A 24,472-nucleotide genomic window follows, 5' to 3' on the forward strand; every position below is an offset into this window, starting at 1 on the left:
GATGGCTTCAAGCTGGTGCATGGTGGGAAGTCCGCCAAAAAAAGACGTGGTGAGGAGAGTACGAATTTGGCGCCAGAAACCAGGAACACATTTGAAGTGCTGGAAACGGACATTATGGAGACTGCTGAAAGTGGTGAATAGATATGCCGGGACTTGATATGAAATGTTATCAGGTGGTGAAGCACCTGTTTTCTAATGACTTTGTTATACCTGCTTTGTGTTTTACTATGTGTTCTCAATAGGTTTGCCGGGACTTGATATGCAAATGATATCAGGTAGTGAATCACCTATTTTCTAATGGTTATGTTATACCTGCTTTGTGTTTGTATATAGTTATGAGCATTATTATTTGTTCTCAAAATGTGAGAGTATTTAAAAATAAGGCTAGGAGAGCTGCTATTTTAAGTTTTTTAGCACAAGAGAATGCTTCAATTTTCTGTTTGCAGGAATGTGGTATTGAGTTCGCAGTAAGTCAGGATGAATGGGTGTATAGTCGGTGTGTGTGGTCTGGGAGTTCAGTGAATAAGAATGATGGTGTGGGTGTTTTAATTAAATCACCTGAAATTTCTGTTGAAAGTTATTTAGTTATTGAGCCTGGTAGGTGTATTTCTGTTAATTTATGTTATAAAGGTATTATGTTTCGTGTTATAAATGTGTATGCTTCTGCATGCAAAAATGAAAGAAAAAATTTGTTTGAGAAATTAAAATTTTATGTTCAAGGTAAAATACCTATTATTTTAGTTGGAGATATGAATGTGGACTTATGTAAGAAAGCATTTGATATATCAGGAAGAAAATTATTTGAGTTAGTTTCAGATTTTAGGTTTAAAGATATTCAGGATTTATGCAAAGTTAGTCCTAATTTATGCACTTATCATGCAGATAGGGGGAATGTTCACTCTAAGTTAGATTATTGTTTTTTGTCTGAGAATGTTAATGCATTAAGTTACAGACAGAGGTCTGTTTGTTATTCGGACCATGAGTCTTTGCTGTGTGAGATTGATGTGGGTCAGAATGCTGTGTATGGGAGAGGTTTGTGGAAGATGAATATTAAACATTTAGATAGTGTGGATGTGAGAGACCAGTATGAATGCATATATAAAAAATGGCGTGAAAGGAAAAGTGAGTTTGATAACATTATTTTGTGGTGGGAATGGGTTAAAAAGAAAACAAAATCCTTTTTTAGGTCTTTTGGTTATAAAATTGCTGCTATTAAGAGGGAACAATATGTTAAGTTAAATGCCCGTCTATCCTTTTTGTATAGATTGAGAGACTGTGGTGTGGATGTTCAGAATGAAATTGTGAGTGTTAAAAGGGACATTAATGAGTTTGTGTTGGAGAAAGGGAGGAGTATTATGTATAGAGCTAAATTAGATAAGAGGGAACATGATGAAAAATGTTCACGTTATTTTTTCAAAAAAGTTTTTTCAAAAAAGCCGGTTATTGATGTGATTGTGAAAGAGGATGGTAGTGTTGTGTCTGGTGATGGTGTGAGTGAGGAAGTTGCAGTTTTTTATGAAGAATTGTATGGAGAGAAGTGGAGGGATGAGAATTTGGAGAATGAGGTATTGAGTGTGTTGGAAAGGAAACTTGGAGAGGCTGAGCAGGCTTTTGTTATGCGTGGTATATCAAGTGAGGAAGTTTGGGATGTAGTGCAGAAAATGTCAGCAAATAAGACTCCAGGTGAGGATGGTTTGCCTGTGGAATTTTATCGGTTGTTATGGAATGTGGTGGGGAAGGATGTAGTTGAAGTGTGTCAGTTTATGTGGGAGAATATGGAGGTTGCGGAGAGTATGCGTGGGGGTGTGGTTGTGCTGATTCCGAAAAAAGGGGATTTAAAAAGTTTAAAGAATTGGCGTCCAATTACATTACTTAATTGTGATTATAAGATCTATGCGAAAATTATTGCCAATCGGATGAGAGATGTTGTTGAAAGCGTGGTGGGTGATGATCAGTTTTGTGCTGTGCCTGGACGTCGTATACAGGAGAGTTTGTGTTTGTTGAGAGATTGTTTGTGGGATTGTAAGAGTAGGAAGCAAGATGTGTGTTTGTTGTCATTAGATTTTGAAAAAGCGTATGATAGGCTGTCTCATAGTTTCTTGTTCAGGGTGTTGTTGCGTATGGGTTTTCCGAGTGACTTTGTGTGGAGAGTTAGGAGTTTGTATGACAAAATATATAGTAGGATGCTTGTTAATGGATGTGTGGGGAGAAGAGTGAATGTGTTCTCAGGGGTTAGGCAGGGGTGTCCTTTATCACCAGTGGCATTTATATGTGCTATTGAGCCTCTGGTATGTATGATTAGGAGGGATAAGATAGTGAGAGGTGTACGCATTCCTGGTAGTGATGGAAGGGAGTTTAAAGTTAATGCTTATATGGATGATGTATGTGTCCTGTGTGATTCTGAGTCCGCTGTGAGGAGGGTGAAACTTTTAGTGTCTATTTTTTGTGGTGCATCTGCTTTTAAGGTTAATTGGTTAAAGAGTGAATGTAAGTGTTTTGGTGAGAGTAGATTAAGTAGAGATGTTGGGGTGAATGTTGTGGAGGGGTCTATTAAAGTGTTGGGGATTAAGTTTAGTGACGATTTGGATGGGAAAGAGAGTTGGGAGGAGGCGAAAAAGAAGGTGGAGTTGCGTCTAAATTATTGGAGTTTGAGAAGTCTTTCCTTCATTGGGAAGATTGTAGTTATTAAAAGTGTTGTGTTACCAATTTTTCTGTATGTTGCTATGATTTTTCCTCCCCATTATATGGGTTTGAGGAGCTTGAACAGGGTTCTGTTTGTCTTTTTTTGGGGTTCTAAAGTTGAGAGGTTGAGGAGAGAAATAGTGGTGAAAAATTGGAAGAAGGGTGGTATGAGTTTTCCAAATTTGGAGGTGTACTTTGGAGTGAATATTTTAGTTTTTATTTTAGCTATTATTGGGAGTGATAGAAAGGTGTCCTGTATGACAAGATTTCTGGCTGGTAGATTTTTTGTCAGGTTGAAGTGGTGTGAGAGGGATTTGAATAGGCCTATTGCTTTTGAGGTTCCTAAATGGTATGAGTGGGTTGTGAGGTTTTTGGAGAAATTTGAGTTGATAGAAGAAGAGGTGAGTGTTTTGAAGAATAAACGTTTGTTGATGAAAATGATTGAGAGTAAAGAGGTTGTATGTAATATTAATTCTGTGAGAGGAGCGGATGTGGAAAAAGTTTGGAAGAAAGTGAGGATGGATGGTATGTCTAATAAGCAAAAGGAGATTGTATGGCAAAGTTTGCATGGGGTGTTGCCAGTGAGAGAGTTTCAGAAAGCAAGGGGTTTGGTGAGATGTGATGTGTGTCCTAGGGAGAATTGTAATGGTTTTGAAAGTGTTATTCATCTTTTTTGGAATTGTAAGTATGCTCGTGAGGTTGTGAGAAAACTTGGGCCTTTGTGCAAGGAATTAACAGGTGTGGAATTTTTGTATTATGAAATGATGATGTTTGGATTATGTGTGAGTGGTGGTCAGAATGAAAGAGTGTTGTGGTTATTGTTGTCGTGTATTAAAGAAGTCTTATGGGATGTTCGGAATGTTTATTTGTTTTTGAGAAAGGAAATAAGTGTAAATAATAGTGTGAGGATGGTGTTAGGAAAGCTTTATTTGTGTTATTTGTGGGATGCTAGGAGGGGTGGGATTGATGCGGAGGGTATTTGGAAAACGAAAAAATGGATTCATTCTGTTGATTTATCTTGATGTTTTTCATGTACTTGTAATTTTGTCTGTTTTTGATTATAAATAAAGTTCCCGATGATGAGAGGGTTGTGTGTTACAGAAAGTTTGTAATGCCAGTTTTGAAAGTATTGTTTTGAGTACTTTCATCCCTTATCTGAGGGTTTAAAAAAAAAAAAAAAAAAAAAAAAATCTGTTCTTATCAGTTTAATATCTGATACGTCCCCTATCTGGGGACCATATATTAAATGGATTTTTGAGAACGGGGGCCGATTTCGAAGCTTGCTTCCGTCGCCCTATGCATTGACCCGATATGGCAGTATCTTCGGGTACAGTGCACCACCCCCTTACAGGGTTAAAAAGAAAGATTCCTACTTTCATTGCTACCTGCTTGCTGGCTAGCCAGCTAGCCAGCCCTGTGGGCCTTGCTGCTGCAGCCAAAAAACAAAAGGTGGTGCTGCTGCTTCTGCTGCTTCTGCTTGTGTCTGGCCGCTGTTGGAGCGTCCAGGCACAGGACTTCTGCTGCTGCTGACTAAATGGCCTCCTTAACCCCTTAAGGACCGGAGGTTTTTCCGTTTTTGCATTTTCGTTTTTTGCTCCTTGCCTTTAAAAAATCATAACTCTTTCAAATTTACACCTAAAAATCCATATGATGGCTTATTTTTTGCGCCACCAATTCTACTTTGTAATGACGTCAGTCATTTTGCCTAAAAATCTATGGTGAAGCGGGAAAAAAAATCATTGTGCGACAAAATTGAAAAAAAACACGCTGTTTTGTAACTTTTGGGGGCTTCCGTTTCTACGTAGTACATTTTTCGGTAAAAATGACACCTGATATGTATTCTGTAGGTCCATACGATTAAAATGATACCCTACTTATATAGGTTTGATTTTGTCGGACTTCTGGAAAAAATCATAACTACATGCAGGAAAATTAATACGTTTAAAATTGTCATCTTCTGACCCCTATAACTTTTTTATTTTTCCGTGTATGGGGCGGTATGAGGGCTCATTTTTTGCGCCGTGATCTGAAGTTTTTAACGGTACCATTTTTGCATTGATAGGACTTATTGATCACTTTTTATTCATTTTTAAATGATATAAAAAGTGACCAAAAATGCACTATTTTGGACTTTGGAATTTTTTTGCGCGCACGCCATTGACCGAGCGGTTTAATTAATGATATATTTTTATAATTCGGACATTTCCGCACGCGGTGATACCACATATGTTTATTTTTATTTTTATTTACACTGTGTTTTTTTTTTTATTGGAAAAGGGGGGTGATTCAAACTTTTAATAGGGGAGGAGTTAAATGATCTTTATTCACTTTTTTTTTTCACTTTTTTTTTGCAGTGTTATAGGTCCCATAGGGACCTATAACACTGCACACACTGATCTTCTATGTTGATCACTGGTTTCTCATAAGAAACCAGTGATCAACGATTCTGCCGGATGACTGCTCATGCCTGGATCTCAGGCACTGAGCAGTCATTCGGCGATCGGACAGCGAGGAGGCAGGAAGGGGCCCTCCCGCTGTCCTGTCAGCTGTTCGGGATGCCGCGATTTCACCGCGGCTATCCCGAACAGCCCACTGAGCTAGCCGGGATGCTTTCGGTTTCACTTTAGACGCGGCGTTCAACTTTGAACGCCGCGTCTAAAGGGTTAATAGCGCGCGGCACAGCGATCAATGCCGCGCGCTATTAGCCACGGGTCCCGGCCGTTGTTAGAGGCCGGGCCCGACCCGCTATGACGCGGGGCCACGCCGTGGCCCCGCGTTATAGATCGGGAGTGGACACATGACGTTCCAGTACGTCATGTGTCCTTAAGGGGTTAATTGGATCATTTGAGTAGCCAGCACACCTGTGCAGGTAGGGCATGACATGATAGGCAGCTGCCTTGATAGCGGGTGGGTGCTGAATGTTCCTAATTGACAAAATAAGATTAATGCTTATGAAGAAATATAAAATCTCATCCCTTCCCCAATATCGCGCCACACCCCTACCCCTTAATTCCCTGGTTGAACTTGATGGACATATGTCTTTTTTCGACCGTACTAACTATGTAACTATGTAACATAACATGGGGGGGGGGGGGGGTCTCCTGGCTGTTCACACAGGTGTGTCATTGCTGTACATTGACCATGCATTGCTTCTGTGGTATTGCAAAGGCAAAGACAAATGCTTCCAGCCATCCATTGCACTAATGGATTGGTCATCAGCTGGCTGTCTATGTCCCGCATCAATATAGACCAAAGTACAGAGGGTTAGGCTATGCTATTGTGCACCTACCTGATGCATCAGAAGGTGCGAGGCCCTTGCTAAATTCTGTGCACAGACTTTGAGATCTATGCTTTAGACTGTATCTAAACCTGCTCCAACATGGACTGACATTCTGGCCTACTTTCAGCCGATGCGACTTGTCTGTCGCTGAACAGTCGCTTTTTATGTATTCAGCACCTATGTATAATGTTGTAAAAATGCTCTAGAAGCTAAAGTCGCAGAAATGTCACACATATTTGGCCTGCAACTTTCTGTGCGACAAATTCAGACAGGAAAAATCAGTATAAATCCTTAGAAAATTATCCCCCAGTGTCTCCATCTGCTGGCGGTATTGAATAAGCATTGCTGCACTGATGGGGTATGCATTAGACGAAAAAAAAGAAGAAAAAGAAGAATAATACGCCCAGAAAAGAGGCGAAAAGGAGAAAAACGTAAAAAAACGTGAAAAAAAAGTAAGAGGAAGAGAAGGGAAAAAAAGGTGGAAATGGGTTTAAAAGTGATTTCGGCGGAGAAATATATATATATATATATATATATATATATATATATATATATATACGCGCACACACACACATATATATAAACGTATTCTCCGTTGAGATATTGCAGCCGCTGCTGTGTCCAGGCCCAGGAGCCTTAGCACTGTGCTGTGATGTCACTCAATACCACTGACATCACTAGGTGTAAACAACATCTCTCCTTTGCTGTGTATGTGACTATGGAGCTGTTTGGTGATGTCGTCTATTATGGCCTTCATAGAAGCAACAGGAGATTGTTGCATCCATCTAGAACCCTCAGAACTACAGTGCTATGATGTCACTCACTTCCACAGGCCTTGCAGAGTGTAAACAACAACAACCCAGCTTTGTTGTGTATGTAACCATAGGGATTTGTGATGTCACCTAGAACCTTCACAGCAGCGACAGCTTTATGAGGAGCATCAGCACTGCTCTGCCTGAGCAGAACCATCACCGCCATAGGTTGTCAAATAACCCGGATTTAACCCACACAGGTAAGTCCAATGGGGTGCAGGCATGTCCTCTATGCTTACAGCTTCCCGTGGGTGTTGGTTTGATACCGTTTGGGGACAGCCAAGGAGGCATCTGCAGGCAACAAAGGTAGGTGTGTGCTTGTGTGTGTGTTTCCTATGCAGATCCTAAGCCCAGTGTCACATGCAAGTAGGAGGAGTAAGAAGGGTTCCTGGCAAATCCGGGTTATGGATTGCATTTAAAAAGGCCCCGTGGGAGTGCAATGGGCCCCTGTCTTGCTGCTTAGCAATAATGGTATGGGTTTAGGTTCTGCTGTGTGTACTGGTGGTTGACTGCCCCCCAGCCCAGAGTGTGCATGGAAAATTGTCTGGCAGCCTCCCTGACAGCAAGCAGTGATAGTGCCCATGAAGGGGACCTTGTTGGGCCCGCCCCTTTCACGGTTATCGCTTCTCGGCCTTTTGGCTAAGATCAAGTGTAGTATCTGTTCTTATCAGTTTAATATCTGATACGTCCCCTATCTGGGGACCATATATTAAATGGATTTTTGAGAACGGGGGCCGATTTCGAAGCTTGCTTCCGTCGCCCTATGCATTGACCCGATATGGCAGTATCTTCGGGTACAGTGCACCACCCCCTTACAGGGTTAAAAAGAAAGATTCCTACTTTCATTGCTACCTGCTTGCTGGCTAGCCAGCTAGCCAGCCCTGTGGGCCTTGCTGCTGCAGCCAAAAAACAAAAGGTGGTGCTGCTGCTGCTGCTTCTGCTGCTTCTGCTTGTGTCTGGCCGCTGTTGGAGCGTCCAGGCACAGGACTTCTGCTGCTGCTGACTAAATGGCCTCCTTAATTGGATCATTTGAGTAGCCAGCACACCTGTGCAGGTAGGGCATGACATGATAGGCAGCTGCCTTGATAGCGGGTGGGTGCTGAATGTTCCTAATTGACAAAATAAGATTAATGCTTATGAAGAAATATAAAATCTCATCCCTTCCCCAATATCGCGCCACACCCCTACCCCTTAATTCCCTGGTTGAACTTGATGGACATATGTCTTTTTTCGACCGTACTAACTATGTAACTATGTAACATAACATGGGGGGGGGGGGGGGGGGGGGGTCTCCTGGCTGTTCACACAGGTGTGTCATTGCTGTACATTGACCATGCATTGCTTCTGTGGTATTGCAAAGGCAAAGACAAATGCTTCCAGCCATCCATTGCACTAATGGATTGGTCATCAGCTGGCTGTCTATGTCCCGCATCAATATAGACCAAAGTACAGAGGGTTAGGCTATGCTATTGTGCACCTACCTGATGCATCAGAAGGTGCGAGGCCCTTGCTAAATTCTGTGCACAGACTTTGAGATCTATACTTTAGACTGTATCTAAACCTGCTCCAACATGGACTGACATTCTGGCCTACTTTCAGCCGATGCGACTTGTCTGTCGCTGAACAGTCGCTTTTTATGTATTCAGCACCTATGTATAATGTTGTAAAAATGCTCTAGAAGCTAAAGTCGCAGAAATGTCACACATATTTGGCCTGCAACTTTCTGTGCGACAAATTCAGACAGGAAAAATCAGTATAAATCCTTAGAAAATTATCCCCCAGTGTCTCCATCTGCTGGCGGTATTGAATAAGCATTGCTGCACTGATGGGGTATGCATTAGACGAAAAAAAAGAAGAAAAAGAAGAATAATACGCCCAGAAAAGAGGCGAAAAGGAGAAAACGTAAAAAAACGTGAAAAAAAAGTAAGAGGAAGAGAAGGGAAAAAAAGGTGGAAATGGGTTTAAAAGTGATTTCGGCGGAGAATATATATATATATATATATATATATATATATATATATATATATACGCGCACACACACACATATATATAAACGTATTCTCCGTTGAGATATTGCAGCCGCTGCTGTGTCCAGGCCCAGGAGCCTTAGCACTGTGCTGTGATGTCACTCAATACCACTGACATCACTAGGTGTAAACAACATCTCTCCTTTGCTGTGTATGTGACTATGGAGCTGTTTGGTGATGTCGTCTATTATGGCCTTCATAGAAGCAACAGGAGATTGTTGCATCCATCTAGAACCCTCAGAACTACAGTGCTATGATGTCACTCACTTCCACAGGCCTTGCAGAGTGTAAACAACAACAACCCAGCTTTGTTGTGTATGTAACCATAGGGATTTGTGATGTCACCTAGAACCTTCACAGCAGCGACAGCTTTATGAGGAGCATCAGCACTGCTCTGCCTGAGCAGAACCATCACCGCCATAGGTTGTCAAATAACCCGGATTTAACCCACACAGGTAAGTCCAATGGGGTGCAGGCATGTCCTCTATGCTTACAGCTTCCCGTGGGTGTTGGTTTGATACCGTTTGGGGACAGCCAAGGAGGCATCTGCAGGCAACAAAGGTAGGTGTGTGCTTGTGTGTGTGTTTCCTATGCAGATCCTAAGCCCAGTGTCACATGCAAGTAGGAGGAGTAAGAAGGGTTCCTGGCAAATCCGGGTTATGGATTGCATTTAAAAAGGCCCCGTGGGAGTGCAATGGGCCCCTGTCTTGCTGCTTAGCAATAATGGTATGGGTTTAGGTTCTGCTGTGTGTACTGGTGGTTGACTGCCCCCCAGCCCAGAGTGTGCATGGAAAATTGTCTGGCAGCCTCCCTGACAGCAAGCAGTGATAGTGCCCATGAAGGGGACCTTGTTGGGCCCGCCCCTTTCACGGTTATCGCTTCTCGGCCTTTTGGCTAAGATCAAGTGTAGTATCTGTTCTTATCAGTTTAATATCTGATACGTCCCCTATCTGGGGACCATATATTAAATGGATTTTTGAGAACGGGGGCCGATTTCGAAGCTTGCTTCCGTCGCCCTATGCATTGACCCGATATGGCAGTATCTTCGGGTACAGTGCACCACCCCCTTACAGGGTTAAAAAGAAAGATTCCTACTTTCATTGCTACCTGCTTGCTGGCTAGCCAGCTAGCCAGCCCTGTGGGCCTTGCTGCTGCAGCCAAAAAACAAAAGGTGGTGCTGCTGCTGCTGCTTCTGCTGCTTCTGCTTGTGTCTGGCCGCTGTTGGAGCGTCCAGGCACAGGACTTCTGCTGCTGCTGACTAAATGGCCTCCTTAATTGGATCATTTGAGTAGCCAGCACACCTGTGCAGGTAGGGCATGACATGATAGGCAGCTGCCTTGATAGCGGTGGGTGCTGAATGTTCCTAATTGACAAAATAAGATTAATGCTTATGAAGAAATATAAAATCTCATCCCTTCCCCAATATCGCGCCACACCCCTACCCCTTAATTCCCTGGTTGAACTTGATGGACATATGTCTTTTTTCGATAACATGGGGGGGGGGGGGGGGGGGGGGTCTCCTGGCTGTTCACACAGGTGTGTCATTGCTGTACATTGACCATGCATTGCTTCTGTGGTATTGCAAAGGCAAAGACAAATGCTTCCAGCCATCCATTGCACTAATGGATTGGTCATCAGCTGGCTGTCTATGTCCCGCATCAATATAGACCAAAGTACAGAGGGTTAGGCTATGCTATTGTGCACCTACCTGATGCATCAGAAGGTGCGAGGCCCTTGCTAAATTCTGTGCACAGACTTTGAGATCTATACTTTAGACTGTATCTAAACCTGCTCCAACATGGACTGACATTCTGGCCTACTTTCAGCCGATGCGACTTGTCTGTCGCTGAACAGTCGCTTTTTATGTATTCAGCACCTATGTATAATGTTGTAAAAATGCTCTAGAAGCTAAAGTCGCAGAAATGTCACACATATTTGGCCTGCAACTTTCTGTGCGACAAATTCAGACAGGAAAAATCAGTATAAATCCTTAGAAAATTATCCCCCAGTGTCTCCATCTGCTGGCGGTATTGAATAAGCATTGCTGCACTGATGGGGTATGCATTAGACGAAAAAAAAGAAGAAAAAGAAGAATAATACGCCCAGAAAAGAGGCGAAAAGGAGAAAAACGTAAAAAAACGTGAAAAAAAAGTAAGAGGAAGAGAAGGGAAAAAAAGGTGGAAATGGGTTTAAAAGTGATTTCGGCGGAGAAATATATATATATATATATATATATATATATATATATATATATATGCGCACACACACACATATATATAAACGTATTCTCCGTTGAGATATTGCAGCCGCTGCTGTGTCCAGGCCCAGGAGCCTTAGCACTGTGCTGTGATGTCACTCAATACCACTGACATCACTAGGTGTAAACAACATCTCTCCTTTGCTGTGTATGTGACTATGGAGCTGTTTGGTGATGTCGTCTATTATGGCCTTCATAGAAGCAACAGGAGATTGTTGCATCCATCTAGAACCCTCAGAACTACAGTGCTATGATGTCACTCACTTCCACAGGCCTTGCAGAGTGTAAACAACAACAACCCAGCTTTGTTGTGTATGTAACCATAGGGATTTGTGATGTCACCTAGAACCTTCACAGCAGCGACAGCTTTATGAGGAGCATCAGCACTGCTCTGCCTGAGCAGAACCATCACCGCCATAGGTTGTCAAATAACCCGGATTTAACCCACACAGGTAAGTCCAATGGGGTGCAGGCATGTCCTCTATGCTTACAGCTTCCCGTGGGTGTTGGTTTGATACCGTTTGGGGACAGCCAAGGAGGCATCTGCAGGCAACAAAGGTAGGTGTGTGCTTGTGTGTGTGTTTCCTATGCAGATCCTAAGCCCAGTGTCACATGCAAGTAGGAGGAGTAAGAAGGGTTCCTGGCAAATCCGGGTTATGGATTGCATTTAAAAAGGCCCCGTGGGAGTGCAATGGGCCCCTGTCTTGCTGCTTAGCAATAATGGTATGGGTTTAGGTTCTGCTGTGTGTACTGGTGGTTGACTGCCCCCCAGCCCAGAGTGTGCATGGAAAATTGTCTGGCAGCCTCCCTGACAGCAAGCAGTGATAGTGCCCATGAAGGGGACCTTGTTGGGCCCGCCCCTTTCACGGTTATCGCTTCTCGGCCTTTTGGCTAAGATCAAGTGTAGTATCTGTTCTTATCAGTTTAATATCTGATACGTCCCCTATCTGGGGACCATATATTAAATGGATTTTTTAGAACGGGGGCCGATTTCGAAGCTTGCTTCCGTCGCCCTATGCATTGACCCGATATGGCAGTATCTTCGGGTACAGTGCACCACCCCCTTACAGGGTTAAAAAGAAAGATTCCTACTTTCATTGCTACCTGCTTGCTGGCTAGCCAGCTAGCCAGCCCTGTGGGCCTTGCTGCTGCAGCCAAAAAACAAAAGGTGGTGCTGCTGCTGCTGCTTCTGCTGCTTCTGCTTGTGTCTGGCCGCTGTTGGAGCGTCCAGGCACAGGACTTCTGCTGCTGCTGACTAAATGGCCTCCTTAATTGGATCATTTGAGTAGCCAGCACACCTGTGCAGGTAGGGCATGACATGATAGGCAGCTGCCTTGATAGCGGGTGGGTGCTGAATGTTCCTAATTGACAAAATAAGATTAATGCTTATGAAGAAATATAAAATCTCATCCCTTCCCCAATATCGCGCCACACCCCTACCCCTTAATTCCCTGGTTGAACTTGATGGACATATGTCTTTTTTCGACCGTACTAACTATGTAACTATGTAACATAACATGGGGGGGGGGGGGGGGGGGTCTCCTGGCTGTTCACACAGGTGTGTCATTGCTGTACATTGACCATGCATTGCTTCTGTGGTATTGCAAAGGCAAAGACAAATGCTTCCAGCCATCCATTGCACTAATGGATTGGTCATCAGCTGGCTGTCTATGTCCCGCATCAATATAGACCAAAGTACAGAGGGTTAGGCTATGCTATTGTGCACCTACCTGATGCATCAGAAGGTGCGAGGCCCTTGCTAAATTCTGTGCACAGACTTTGAGATCTATACTTTAGACTGTATCTAAACCTGCTCCAACATGGACTGACATTCTGGCCTACTTTCAGCCGATGCGACTTGTCTGTCGCTGAACAGTCGCTTTTTATGTATTCAGCACCTATGTATAATGTTGTAAAAATGCTCTAGAAGCTAAAGTCGCAGAAATGTCACACATATTTGGCCTGCAACTTTCTGTGCGACAAATTCAGACAGGAAAAATCAGTATAAATCCTTAGAAAATTATCCCCCAGTGTCTCCATCTGCTGGCGGTATTGAATAAGCATTGCTGCACTGATGGGGTATGCATTAGACGAAAAAAAAGAAGAAAAAGAAGAATAATACGCCCAGAAAAGAGGCGAAAAGGAGAAAAACGTAAAAAAACGTGAAAAAAAAGTAAGAGGAAGAGAAGGGAAAAAAAGGTGGAAATGGGTTTAAAAGTGATTTCGGCGGAGATATATATATATATATATATATATATATATATATATATATATATATATATATATACGCGCACACACACACATATATATAAACGTATTCTCCGTTGAGATATTGCAGCCGCTGCTGTGTCCAGGCCCAGGAGCCTTAGCACTGTGCTGTGATGTCACTCAATACCACTGACATCACTAGGTGTAAACAACATCTCTCCTTTGCTGTGTATGTGACTATGGAGCTGTTTGGTGATGTCGTCTATTATGGCCTTCATAGAAGCAACAGGAGATTGTTGCATCCATCTAGAACCCTCAGAACTACAGTGCTATGATGTCACTCACTTCCACAGGCCTTGCAGAGTGTAAACAACAACAACCCAGCTTTGTTGTGTATGTAACCATAGGGATTTGTGATGTCACCTAGAACCTTCACAGCAGCGACAGCTTTATGAGGAGCATCAGCACTGCTCTGCCTGAGCAGAACCATCACCGCCATAGGTTGTCAAATAACCCGGATTTAACCCACACAGGTAAGTCCAATGGGGTGCAGGCATGTCCTCTATGCTTACAGCTTCCCGTGGGTGTTGGTTTGATACCGTTTGGGGACAGCCAAGGAGGCATCTGCAGGCAACAAAGGTAGGTGTGTGCTTGTGTGTGTGTTTCCTATGCAGATCCTAAGCCCAGTGTCACATGCAAGTAGGAGGAGTAAGAAGGGTTCCTGGCAAATCCGGGTTATGGATTGCATTTAAAAAGGCCCCGTGGGAGTGCAATGGGCCCCTGTCTTGCTGCTTAGCAATAATGGTATGGGTTTAGGTTCTGCTGTGTGTACTGGTGGTTGACTGCCCCCCAGCCCAGAGTGTGCATGGAAAATTGTCTGGCAGCCTCCCTGACAGCAAGCAGTGATAGTGCCCATGAAGGGGACCTTGTTGGGCCCGCCCCTTTCACGGTTATCGCTTCTCGGCCTTTTGGCTAAGATCAAGTGTAGTATCTGTTCTTATCAGTTTAATATCTGATACGTCCCCTATCTGGGGACCATATATTAAATGGATTTTTGAGAACGGGGGCCGATTTCGAAGCTTGCTTCCGTCGCCCTATGCATTGACCCGATATGGCAGTATCTTCGGGTACAGTGCACCACCCCCTTACAGGGTTAAAAAGAAAGATTCCTACTTTCATTGCTACCTGCTTGCTGGCTAGCCAGCTAGCCAGCCCTGTGGGCCTTGCTGCTGCAGCCAAAAAACAAAAGGTGGTGCTGCTGCTGCTGCTTCTGCTGCTTCTGCTTGTGTCTGGCCGCTGTTGGAGCGTCCAGGCACAGGACTTCTGCTGCTGCTGACTAAATGGCCTCCTTAATTGGATCATTTGAGTAGCCAGCACACCTGTGCAGGTAGGGCATGACATGATAGGCAGCTGCCTTGATAGCGGGTGGGTGCTGAATGTTCCTAATTGACAAAATAAGATTAATGCTTATGAAGAAATATAAAATCTCATCCCTTCCCCAATATCGCGCCACACCCCTACCCCTTAATTCCCTGGTTGAACTTGATGGACATATGTCTTTTTTCGACCGTACTAACTATGTAACTATGTAACATAACATGGGGGGGGGGGGGGGGGGGTCTCCTGGCTGTTCACACAGGTGTGTCATTGCTGTACATTGACCATGCATTGCTTCTGTGGTATTGCAAAGGCAAAGACAAATGCTTCCAGCCATCCATTGCACTAATGGATTGGTCATCAGCTGGCTGTCTATGTCCCGCATCAATATAGACCAAAGTACAGAGGGTTAGGCTATGCTATTGTGCACCTACCTGATGCATCAGAAGGTGCGAGGCCCTTGCTAAATTCTGTGCACAGACTTTGAGATCTATACTTTAGACTGTATCTAAACCTGCTCCAACATGGACTGACATTCTGGCCTACTTTCAGCCGATGCGACTTGTCTGTCGCTGAACAGTCGCTTTTTATGTATTCAGCACCTATGTATAATGTTGTAAAAATGCTCTAGAAGCTAAAGTCGCAGAAATGTCACACATATTTGGCCTGCAACTTTCTGTGCGACAAATTCAGACAGGAAAAATCAGTATAAATCCTTAGAAAATTATCCCCCAGTGTCTCCATCTGCTGGCGGTATTGAATAAGCATTGCTGCACTGATGGGGTATGCATTAGACGAAAAAAAAGAAGAAAAAGAAGAATAATACGCCCAGAAAAGAGGCGAAAAGGAGAAAAACGTAAAAAAACGTGAAAAAAAAGTAAGAGGAAGAGAAGGGAAAAAAAGGTGGAAATGGGTTTAAAAGTGATTTCGGCGGAGAAATATATATATATATATATATATATATATATATATATATATATATACGCGCACACACACACATATATATAAACGTATTCTCCGTTGAGATATTGCAGCCGCTGCTGTGTCCAGGCCCAGGAGCCTTAGCACTGTGCTGTGATGTCACTCAATACCACTGACATCACTAGGTGTAAACAACATCTCTCCTTTGCTGTGTATGTGACTATGGAGCTGTTTGGTGATGTCGTCTATTATGGCCTTCATAGAAGCAACAGGAGATTGTTGCATCCATCTAGAACCCTCAGAACTACAGTGCTATGATGTCACTCACTTCCACAGGCCTTGCAGAGTGTAAACAACAACAACCCAGCTTTGTTGTGTATGTAACCATAGGGATTTGTGATGTCACCTAGAACCTTCACAGCAGCGACAGCTTTATGAGGAGCATCAGCACTGCTCTGCCTGAGCAGAACCATCACCGCCATAGGTTGTCAAATAACCCGGATTTAACCCACACAGGTAAGTCCAATGGGGTGCAGGCATGTCCTCTATGCTTACAGCTTCCCGTGGGTGTTGGTTTGATACCGTTTGGGGACAGCCAAGGAGGCATCTGCAGGCAACAAAGGTAGGTGTGTGCTTGTGTGTGTGTTTCCTATGCAGATCCTAAGCCCAGTGTCACATGCAAGTAGGAGGAGTAAGAAGGGTTCCTGGCAAATCCGGGTTATGGATTGCATTTAAAAAGGCCCCGTGGGAGTGCAATGGGCCCCTGTCTTGCTGCTTAGCAATAATGGTATGGGTTTAGGTTCTGCTGTGTGTACTGGTGGTTGACTGCCCCCCAGCCCAGAGTGTGCATGGAAAATTGTCTGGCAGCCTCCCTGACAGCAAGCAGTGATAGTGCCCATGAAGGGGACCTTGTTGGGCCCGCCCCTTTCACGGTTATCGCTTCTCGGCCTTTTGGCTAAGATCAAGTGTAGTATCTGTTCTTATCAGTTTAATATCTGATACGTCCCCTATCTGGGGACCATATATTAAATGGATTTTTGAGAACGGGGGCCGATTTCGAAGCTTGCTTCCGTCGCCCTATGCATTGACCCGATATGGCAGTATCTTCGGGTACAGTGCACCACCCCCTTACAGGGTTAAAAAGAAAGATTCCTACTTTCATTGCTACCTGCTTGCTGGCTAGCCAGCTAGCCAGCCCTGTGGGCCTTGCTGCTGCAGCCAAAAAACAAAAGGTGGTGCTGCTGCTGCTGCTTCTGCTGCTTCTGCTTGTGTCTGGCCGCTGTTGGAGCGTCCAGGCACAGGACTTCTGCTGCTGCTGACTAAATGGCCTCCTTAATTGGATCATTTGAGTAGCCAGCACACCTGTGCAGGTAGGGCATGACATGATAGGCAGCTGCCTTGATAGCGGGTGGGTGCTGAATGTTCCTAATTGACAAAATAAGATTAATGCTTATGAAGAAATATAAAATCTCATCCCTTCCCCAATATCGCGCCACACCCCTACCCCTTAATTCCCTGGTTGAACTTGATGGACATATGTCTTTTTTCGACCGTACTAACTATGTAACTATGTAACATAACATGGGGGGGGGGGGGGGGTCTCCTGGCTGTTCACACAGGTGTGTCATTGCTGTACATTGACCATGCATTGCTTCTGTGGTATTGCAAAGGCAAAGACAAATGCTTCCAGCCATCCATTGCACTAATGGATTGGTCATCAGCTGGCTGTCTATGTCCCGCATCAATATAGACCAAAGTACAGAGGGTTAGGCTATGCTATTGTGCACCTACCTGATGCATCAGAAGGTGCGAGGCCCTTGCTAAATTCTGTGCACAGACTTTGAGATCTATACTTTAGACTGTATCTAAACCTGCTCCAACATGGACTGACATTCTGGCCTACTTTCAGCCGATGCGACTTGTCTGTCGCTGAACAGTCGCTTTTTATGTATTCAGCACCTATGTATAATGTTGTAAAAATGCTCTAGAAGCTAAAGTCGCAGAAATGTCACACATATTTGGCCTGCAACTTTCTGTGCGACAAATTCAGACAGGAAAAATCAGTATAAATCCTTAGAAAATTATCCCCCAGTGTCTCCATCTGCTGGCGGTATTGAATAAGCATTGCTGCACTGATGGGGTATGCATTAGACGAAAAAAAAGAAGAAAAAGAAGAATAATACGCCCAGAAAAGAGGCGAAAAGGAGAAAAACGTAAAAAAACGTGAAAAAAAAGTAAGAGGAAGAGAAGGGAAAAAAAGGTGGAAATGGGTTTAAAAGTGATTTCGGCGGAGAAATATATATATATATATATATATATATATATATATATATATATATACGCGCACACACACACATATATATAAACGTATTCTCCGTTGAGATATTGCAGCCGCTGCTGTGTCCAGGCCCAGGAGCCTTAGCACTGTGCTGTGATGTCACTCAATACCACTGACATCACTAGGTGTAAACAACATCTCTCCTTTGCTGTGTATGTGACTATGGAGCTGTTTGGTGATGTCGTCTATTATGGCCTTCATAGAAGCAACAGGAGATTGTTGCATCCATCTAGAACCCTCAGAACTACAGTGCTATGATGTCACTCACTTCCACAGGCCTTGCAGAGTGTAAACAACAACAACCCAGCTTTGTTGTGTATGTAACCATAGGGATTTGTGATGTCACCTAGAACCTTCACAGCAGCGACAGCTTTATGAGGAGCATCAGCACTGCTCTGCCTGAGCAGAACCATCACCGCCATAGGTTGTCAAATAACCCGGATTTAACCCACACAGGTAAGTCCAATGGGGTGCAGGCATGTCCTCTATGCTTACAGCTTCCCGTGGGTGTTGGTTTGATACCGTTTGGGGACAGCCAAGGAGGCATCTGCAGGCAACAAAGGTAGGTGTGTGCTTGTGTGTGTGTTTCCTATGCAGATCCTAAGCCCAGTGTCACATGCAAGTAGGAGGAGTAAGAAGGGTTCCTGGCAAATCCGGGTTATGGATTGCATTTAAAAAGGCCCCGTGGGAGTGCAATGGGCCCCTGTCTTGCTGCTTAGCAATAATGGTATGGGTTTAGGTTCTGCTGTGTGTACTGGTGGTTGACTGCCCCCCAGCCCAGAGTGTGCATGGAAAATTGTCTGGCAGCCTCCCTGACAGCAAGCAGTGATAGTGCCCATGAAGGGGACCTTGTTGGGCCCGCCCCTTTCACGGTTATCGCTTCTCGGCCTTTTGGCTAAGATCAAGTGTAGTATCTGTTCTTATCAGTTTAATATCTGATACGTCCCCTATCTGGGGACCATATATTAAATGGATTTTTGAGAACGGGGGCCGATTTCGAAGCTTGCTTCCGTCGCCCTATGCATTGACCCGATATGGCAGTATCTTCGGGTACAGTGCACCACCCCCTTACAGGGTTAAAAAGAAAGATTCCTACTTTCATTGCTACCTGCTTGCTGGCTAGCCAGCTAGCCAGCCCTGTGGGCCTTGCTGCTGCAGCCAAAAAACAAAAGGTGGTGCTGCTGCTGCTGCTTCTGCTGCTTCTGCTTGTGTCTGGCCGCTGTTGGAGCGTCCAGGCACAGGACTTCTGCTGCTGCTGACTAAATGGCCTCCTTAATTGGATCATTTGAGTAGCCAGCACACCTGTGCAGGTAGGGCATGACATGATAGGCAGCTGCCTTGATAGCGGGTGGGTGCTGAATGTTCCTAATTGACAAAATAAGATTAATGCTTATGAAGAAATATAAAATCTCATCCCTTCCCCAATATCGCGCCACACCCCTACCCCTTAATTCCCTGGTTGAACTTGATGGACATATGTCTTTTTTCGACCGTACTAACTATGTAACTATGTAACATAACATGGGGGGGGGGGGGGGGGTCTCCTGGCTGTTCACACAGGTGTGTCATTGCTGTACATTGACCATGCATTGCTTCTGTGGTATTGCAAAGGCAAAGACAAATGCTTCCAGCCATCCATTGCACTAATGGATTGGTCATCAGCTGGCTGTCTATGTCCCGCATCAATATAGACCAAAGTACAGAGGGTTAGGCTATGCTATTGTGCACCTACCTGATGCATCAGAAGGTGCGAGGCCCTTGCTAAATTCTGTGCACAGACTTTGAGATCTATACTTTAGACTGTATCTAAACCTGCTCCAACATGGACTGACATTCTGGCCTACTTTCAGCCGATGCGACTTGTCTGTCGCTGAACAGTCGCTTTTTATGTATTCAGCACCTATGTATAATGTTGTAAAAATGCTCTAGAAGCTAAAGTCGCAGAAATGTCACACATATTTGGCCTGCAACTTTCTGTGCGACAAATTCAGACAGGAAAAATCAGTATAAATCCTTAGAAAATTATCCCCCAGTGTCTCCATCTGCTGGCGGTATTGAATAAGCATTGCTGCACTGATGGGGTATGCATTAGACGAAAAAAAAGAAGAAAAAGAAGAATAATACGCCCAGAAAAGAGGCGAAAAGGAGAAAAACGTAAAAAAACGTGAAAAAAAAGTAAGAGGAAGAGAAGGGAAAAAAAGGTGGAAATGGGTTTAAAAGTGATTTCGGCCGAGAAATATATATATATATATATATATATATATATATATATATATATATATACGCGCACACACACACATATATATAAACGTATTCTCCGTTGAGATATTGCAGCCGCTGCTGTGTCCAGGCCCAGGAGCCTTAGCACTGTGCTGTGATGTCACTCAATACCACTGACATCACTAGGTGTAAACAACATCTCTCCTTTGCTGTGTATGTGACTATGGAGCTGTTTGGTGATGTCGTCTATTATGGCCTTCATAGAAGCAACAGGAGATTGTTGCATCCATCTAGAACCCTCAGAACTACAGTGCTATGATGTCACTCACTTCCACAGGCCTTGCAGAGTGTAAACAACAACAACCCAGCTTTGTTGTGTATGTAACCATAGGGATTTGTGATGTCACCTAGAACCTTCACAGCAGCGACAGCTTTATGAGGAGCATCAGCACTGCTCTGCCTGAGCAGAACCATCACCGCCATAGGTTGTCAAATAACCCGGATTTAACCCACACAGGTAAGTCCAATGGGGTGCAGGCATGTCCTCTATGCTTACAGCTTCCCGTGGGTGTTGGTTTGATACCGTTTGGGGACAGCCAAGGAGGCATCTGCAGGCAACAAAGGTAGGTGTGTGCTTGTGTGTGTGTTTCCTATGCAGATCCTAAGCCCAGTGTCACATGCAAGTAGGAGGAGTAAGAAGGGTTCCTGGCAAATACGGGTTATGGATTGCATTTAAAAAGGCCCCGTGGGAGTGCAATGGGCCCCTGTCTTGCTGCTTAGCAATAATGGTATGGGTTTAGGTTCTGCTGTGTGTACTGGTGGTTGACTGCCCCCCAGCCCAGAGTGTGCATGGAAAATTGTCTGGCAGCCTCCCTGACAGCAAGCAGTGATAGTGCCCATGAAGGGGACCTTGTTGGGCCCGCCCCTTTCACGGTTATCGCTTCTCGGCCTTTTGGCTAAGATCAAGTGTAGTATCTGTTCTTATCAGTTTAATATCTGATACGTCCCCTATCTGGGGACCATATATTAAATGGATTTTTGAGAACGGGGGCCGATTTCGAAGCTTGCTTCCGTCGCCCTATGCATTGACCCGATATGGCAGTATCTTCGGGTACAGTGCACCACCCCCTTACAGGGTTAAAAAGAAAGATTCCTACTTTCATTGCTACCTGCTTGCTGGCTAGCCAGCTAGCCAGCCCTGTGGGCCTTGCTGCTGCAGCCAAAAAACAAAAGGTGGTGCTGCTGCTGCTGCTTCTGCTGCTTCTGCTTGTGTCTGGCCGCTGTTGGAGCGTCCAGGCACAGGACTTCTGCTGCTGCTGACTAAATGGCCTCCTTAATTGGATCATTTGAGTAGCCAGCACACCTGTGCAGGTAGGGCATGACATGATAGGCAGCTGCCTTGATAGCGGGTGGGTGCTGAATGTTCCTAATTGACAAAATAAGATTAATGCTTATGAAGAAATATAAAATCTCATCCCTTCCCCAATATCGCGCCACACCCCTACCCCTTAATTCCCTGGTTGAACTTGATGGACATATGTCTTTTTTCGACCGTACTAACTATGTAACTATGTAACATAACATGGGGGGGGGGTCTCCTGGCTGTTCACACAGGTGTGTCATTGCTGTACATTGACCATGCATTGCTTCTGTGGTATTGCAAAGGCAAAGACAAATGCTTCCAGCCATCCATTGCACTAATGGATTGGTCATCAGCTGGCTGTCTATGTCCCGCATCAATATAGACCAAAGTACAGAGGGTTAGGCTATGCTATTGTGCACCTACCTGATGCATCAGAAGGTGCGAGGCCCTTGCTAAATTCTGTGCACAGACTTTGAGATCTATACTTTAGACTGTATCTAAACCTGCTCCAACATGGACTGACATTCTGGCCTACTTTCAGCCGATGCGACTTGTCTGTCGCTGAACAGTCGCTTTTTATGTATTCAGCACCTATGTATAATGTTGTAAAAATGCTCTAGAAGCTAAAGTCGCAGAAATGTCACACATATTTGGCCTGCAACTTTCTGTGCGACAAATTCAGACAGGAAAAATCAGTATAAATCCTTAGAAAATTATCCCCCAGTGTCTCCATCTGCTGGCGGTATTGAATAAGCATTGCTGCACTGATGGGGTATGCATTAGACGAAAAAAAAGAAGAAAAAGAAGAATAATACGCCCAGAAAAGAGGCGAAAAGGAGAAAAACGTAAAAAAACGTGAAAAAAAAGTAAGAGGAAGAGAAGGGAAAAAAAGGTGGAAATGGGTTTAAAAGTGATTTCGGCGGAGAAATATATATATATATATATATATATATATATATATATATATATATACGCGCACACACACACATATATATAAACGTATTCTCCGTTGAGATATTGCAGCCGCTGCTGTGTCCAGGCCCAGGAGCCTTAGCACTGTGCTGTGATGTCACTCAATACCACTGACATCACTAGGTGTAAACAACATCTCTCCTTTGCTGTGTATGTGACTATGGAGCTGTTTGGTGATGTCGTCTATTATGGCCTTCATAGAAGCAACAGGAGATTGTTGCATCCATCTAGAACCCTCAGAACTACAGTGCTATGATGTCACTCACTTCCACAGGCCTTGCAGAGTGTAAACAACAACAACCCAGCTTTGTTGTGTATGTAACCATAGGGATTTGTGATGTCACCTAGAACCTTCACAGCAGCGACAGCTTTATGAGGAGCATCAGCACTGCTCTGCCTGAGCAGAACCATCACCGCCATAGGTTGTCAAATAACCCGGATTTAACCCACACAGGTAAGTCCAATGGGGTGCAGGCATGTCCTCTATGCTTACAGCTTCCCGTGGGTGTTGGTTTGATACCGTTTGGGGACAGCCAAGGAGGCATCTGCAGGCAACAAAGGTAGGTGTGTGCTTGTGTGTGTGTTTCCTATGCAGATCCTAAGCCCAGTGTCACATGCAAGTAGGAGGAGTAAGAAGGGTTCCTGGCAAATCCGGGTTATGGATTGCATTTAAAAAGGCCCCGTGGGAGTGCAATGGGCCCCTGTCTTGCTGCTTAGCAATAATGGTATGGGTTTAGGTTCTGCTGTGTGTACTGGTGGTTGACTGCCCCCCAGCCCAGAGTGTGCATGGAAAATTGTCTGGCAGCCTCCCTGACAGCAAGCAGTGATAGTGCCCATGAAGGGGACCTTGTTGGGCCCGCCCCTTTCACGGTTATCGCTTCTCGGCCTTTTGGCTAAGATCAAGTGTAGTATCTGTTCTTATCAGTTTAATATCTGATACGTCCCCTATCTGGGGACCATATATTAAATGGATTTTTGAGAACGGGGGCCGATTTCGAAGCTTGCTTCCGTCGCCCTATGCATTGACCCGATATGGCAGTATCTTCGGGTACAGTGCACCACCCCCTTACAGGGTTAAAAAGAAAGATTCCTACTTTCATTGCTACCTGCTTGCTGGCTAGCCAGCTAGCCAGCCCTGTGGGCCTTGCTGCTGCAGCCAAAAAACAAAAGGTGGTGCTGCTGCTGCTGCTTCTGCTGCTTCTGCTTGTGTCTGGCCGCTGTTGGAGCGTCCAGGCACAGGACTTCTGCTGCTGCTGACTAAATGGCCTCCTTAATTGGATCATTTGAGTAGCCAGCACACCTGTGCAGGTAGGGCATGACATGATAGGCAGCTGCCTTGATAGCGGGTGGGTGCTGAATGTTCCTAATTGACAAAATAAGATTAATGCTTATGAAGAAATATAAAATCTCATCCCTTCCCCAATATCGCGCCACACCCCTACCCCTTAATTCCCTGGTTGAACTTGATGGACATATGTCTTTTTTCGACCGTACTAACTATGTAACTATGTAACATAACATGGGGGGGGGGGGGGGGTCTCCTGGCTGTTCACACAGGTGTGTCATTGCTGTACATTGACCATGCATTGCTTCTGTGGTATTGCAAAGGCAAAGACAAATGCTTCCAGCCATCCATTGCACTAATGGATTGGTCATCAGCTGGCTGTCTATGTCCCGCATCAATATAGACCAAAGTACAGAGGGTTAGGCTATGCTATTGTGCACCTACCTGATGCATCAGAAGGTGCGAGGCCCTTGCTAAATTCTGTGCACAGACTTTGAGATCTATACTTTAGACTGTATCTAAACCTGCTCCAACATGGACTGACATTCTGGCCTACTTTCAGCCGATGCGACTTGTCTGTCGCTGAACAGTCGCTTTTTATGTATTCAGCACCTATGTATAATGTTGTAAAAATGCTCTAGAAGCTAAAGTCGCAGAAATGTCACACATATTTGGCCTGCAACTTTCTGTGCGACAAATTCAGACAGGAAAAATCAGTATAAATCCTTAG

The 24,472-nt window shown here is 44.5% G+C and overlaps 9 non-coding genes across 9 annotated transcripts; all 9 read left to right on the forward strand.

The window, feature by feature from the left end:
- The first annotated feature begins 3,828 nt into the window (after window positions 1–3,828).
- LOC130304029 (U2 spliceosomal RNA) lies at window positions 3,829–4,025 on the forward strand. Its single transcript, XR_008853857.1, has one exon. It is a non-coding gene; the product is annotated as a U2 spliceosomal RNA (small nuclear RNA).
- Window positions 4,026–7,393: 3,368 nt separating this feature from the next.
- On the forward strand, window positions 7,394–7,584 carry LOC130304011 (U2 spliceosomal RNA). The gene has a single exon (XR_008853842.1). It is a non-coding gene; the product is annotated as a U2 spliceosomal RNA (small nuclear RNA).
- A 2,091-nt stretch (window positions 7,585–9,675) lies between these two features.
- LOC130304012 (U2 spliceosomal RNA) lies at window positions 9,676–9,866 on the forward strand. The gene has a single exon (XR_008853843.1). It is a non-coding gene; the product is annotated as a U2 spliceosomal RNA (small nuclear RNA).
- A 2,063-nt stretch (window positions 9,867–11,929) lies between these two features.
- LOC130304026 (U2 spliceosomal RNA) lies at window positions 11,930–12,120 on the forward strand. Its single transcript, XR_008853856.1, has one exon. It is a non-coding gene; the product is annotated as a U2 spliceosomal RNA (small nuclear RNA).
- Window positions 12,121–14,218: 2,098 nt separating this feature from the next.
- Window positions 14,219–14,409, forward strand: LOC130304013 (U2 spliceosomal RNA). The gene has a single exon (XR_008853844.1). It is a non-coding gene; the product is annotated as a U2 spliceosomal RNA (small nuclear RNA).
- Window positions 14,410–16,499: 2,090 nt separating this feature from the next.
- Window positions 16,500–16,690, forward strand: LOC130304014 (U2 spliceosomal RNA). Its single transcript, XR_008853845.1, has one exon. It is a non-coding gene; the product is annotated as a U2 spliceosomal RNA (small nuclear RNA).
- Window positions 16,691–18,777: 2,087 nt separating this feature from the next.
- On the forward strand, window positions 18,778–18,968 carry LOC130304015 (U2 spliceosomal RNA). Its single transcript, XR_008853846.1, has one exon. It is a non-coding gene; the product is annotated as a U2 spliceosomal RNA (small nuclear RNA).
- Window positions 18,969–21,058: 2,090 nt separating this feature from the next.
- Window positions 21,059–21,249, forward strand: LOC130304016 (U2 spliceosomal RNA). The gene has a single exon (XR_008853847.1). It is a non-coding gene; the product is annotated as a U2 spliceosomal RNA (small nuclear RNA).
- Window positions 21,250–23,330: 2,081 nt separating this feature from the next.
- Window positions 23,331–23,521, forward strand: LOC130304017 (U2 spliceosomal RNA). Its single transcript, XR_008853848.1, has one exon. It is a non-coding gene; the product is annotated as a U2 spliceosomal RNA (small nuclear RNA).
- The last annotated feature ends 951 nt before the right edge of the window (window positions 23,522–24,472 follow it).

The sequence above is a fragment of the Hyla sarda genome, unplaced genomic scaffold (assembly GCF_029499605.1).
Source record: "Hyla sarda isolate aHylSar1 unplaced genomic scaffold, aHylSar1.hap1 scaffold_1255, whole genome shotgun sequence".
NCBI classification, from domain to species: domain Eukaryota; kingdom Metazoa; phylum Chordata; class Amphibia; order Anura; family Hylidae; genus Hyla; species Hyla sarda.